Genomic DNA, 2684 nt, shown 5'->3' with positions numbered 1-2684 from the left:
ATTAAAGGTGTGCACCACCATGCCTGGCTCTGTTTCCACCTCCATAACTTGATCACAGCCTTAGCTCTTCTTTCTTCTTCAACTTCTAGGATCATCACGACAGATGAGAGATAGGATGGGGGCTCATCTGTATATCACTGGTGAGGGACAGGTTCAGAGCGGAAAGATGACTTTGCCCAAGACCACACAACAAGTTAATATTTCCGGGGCAAGAAGCCCTCCAAGAATCATAGGCAGGGATGATTACGCTCCAACCCCAAATCTACCCTGTCTCCCAGAACTGTATCTGCGTGAGTAATCAGACACCTTTGGGCCTCCCGGGAGCTCAGAGGCGGAGCAGATAGACTTGACAACATAGATGGGAAAATGGGGTTTTATAAGAACTTTTTCTCCCCCAAGACAGGAAGGTTCACTGCCTATTCTAGGTTGGCTTTGAACTCACAGAGATCCATCTGGCTCTGCCTGCCAAGTGCTGAGACTAAAGGGGTATGCCACTGAGCCCAGCTTCATAGGGACTTACTGATCTCTCAGAACCTGCAGGGCAGCAGAGCGGAGCCCTTGGCTTGTTGCTGAGCTGTGTCTTTGGCCTCCCTGGGAACCCAAGCCCCTTGCTCTCAATAGAGTTCTGTCCCTGGCTGCAGTTGGGAGAAACGATCTGCACCCTAGCACTGCCCAAGGGAGGCCGGAGGCCACAGCTGACAGAGGGCTCCCAAGCTGGAGCCAGACTTGAGTGTAGTCCACGGCCAGGGCTCTAGGCCTGGGGCACTGCCATCCCCAGGATGCCAGACTGTGAGCTTCCTGAACTCCAGGAAGAGTGTACCCTGCTCCTCACAGTCCAGGGTCATGGCTGGTTCTGCACAGCGTTGGTCTCAGCAACATGACAGTGACTGTCCCCTGTGTTACTGATGTGTGTGCCTGCCTTGGGCTGGGCCTGGATACTCCTTTGGGCCAAGAAGGGTTAAGAGCTTCCAGTGGACCCTCCTCCTAGCTGGGCCCAGCCCAGAGAGTGTTCCTCCAAGGCCATTTCCTGCCTCTGGGCCTGGGCCAGGCCCACAGTGACCACCCCCTGGGTCTGGAAGCCACCGAGGCCACATCTGGTTTAGATTACACCAGCACTGGTGACGTTGCCTCTTCCTGTCTGAGTCTAGTGGCCTTGAATTCCTCTGGCCACCTTGAACCCCAGCAGGCAGTGGTGGGAAAAGACACAGGCCCTTGCTTGGCCGTCCAGAGGGAGCAGGGCCGCCAGGGTTGTTCTGTGAGGTGGGGGGCTGGTTCCTGCCTGTGAGACAGCTCTGCACTTGCTCCCCCCCCCCTCCCCCCCCCCCGCCGCTTGCCTCAAGAGGAAGCACCTCCTGAACCCTAGCACTGCATTGAGAAAATCCCTGTGTTAACCATGTAGCATTTCTCGGCTAAGGAAACTAAGGTGCAGGGTTTCCCAGTGGATCTTAGGTTGTGAGCCAGGCATTGTGGGTGAAGTTTCCTTGGGCCAGTCTCCAGGGAGGGCTCACAACCTCTGGGACCCCAGAGGAAGGGTAGGGGCTTGAGGAAGCTGGAAGAAAACTCGGGAGACCATAGGGACAGGAAAAAGTCACCAACCTGATGTCTCATCTCTCTAGGAGTGACACTCCCGGTGAGGGCAAATGAGCAGGGCTTTCTAGGGTAGCGGGGAGAGTATGGGGGCGGGGCGGGTGTAGAAGTCAGAAAGCCTGAAAGCAAACTTACCTGAGCACATTGTAGGAAGGTTTTACGTATGTTGAAGGAAATAATTTGGGGGGACAGGCTGAGTCGGGGTAGTGGAGCCACAGAAGAATTCTGAGCAGAGGAAGAGCATGGTAATATTCATGCTTCAGACGGCTATCTGCCCACAGCCCACTGGGTAACTGGGAGAGACTGCGGCCAGGGAGAGCAGAGGAGGCTGCATCCAGTGGCTTTAGCAGAGACAGCAGTGAATCCGGAGAACTCAGATGCTTCAAGGGCAGTTATAGACGTGCAGTTCCGGGTTCAAATCTACCTACTTGCTCTCTTTGAGCCTCAGGCTCCGGTCCGTAAAACGGGGTTATGATAATACCTGCTTCCTAAGGTCAGTGCCAAAGTCAAGTGAGATGCCCAGGCAGAGCCTGGCGCAGGTTCCTGAGCCAGTGTCAGGCTATTTCCGTGGTTGCAGCAAGGGACAGCAGTGACCAGACAAAGTCCCTGGTCTCAGGGAGCTACTAGGGGACAAAGCACACTGACCTTAGCACGCACTGACTGGGGGAGAACGGGACAGTGGTCAGGGAGTGTTTATCTGAGGATGCTTGGTGGGGGGTGGGAGCGAGGAGAGAGGCCTGTGGAGGGTAGTGGAGGGCCTTGCAGGCAGAAGAAAGGGTGCCATGAAAGCTGGGTTCAGTCAGTGAAGGGAGAGACCTCAAATGCACGCCCTTACCCAGAAGCCCTAGGTGGTGCTAAGTGAGGCAGGGAGTCCCTGGGCTCCTTTGGGACAGCCCACTGAGGACAATGGTAGCCAAGGCGCTACACACTTGGTAAGCATTCGCCATATCCCTACTGTGTCTTCGTCACCTACTGTGAGGTAGACAGGAGGAAAAGTGAACAGGGCAGACACAGCCCTTGCCCCCAAACCTGTGCTCTAAGGTGAAGATGCATTAGTACAGACCTTACCACTGTGACCGCCTCACAGTGGGGCCATG

The sequence above is a fragment of the Chionomys nivalis genome, chromosome 9 (genome assembly GCF_950005125.1).
Source record: "Chionomys nivalis chromosome 9, mChiNiv1.1, whole genome shotgun sequence".
Taxonomy (NCBI): domain Eukaryota; kingdom Metazoa; phylum Chordata; class Mammalia; order Rodentia; family Cricetidae; genus Chionomys; species Chionomys nivalis.
Note: the sequence above shows the minus strand (reverse complement) of the source record.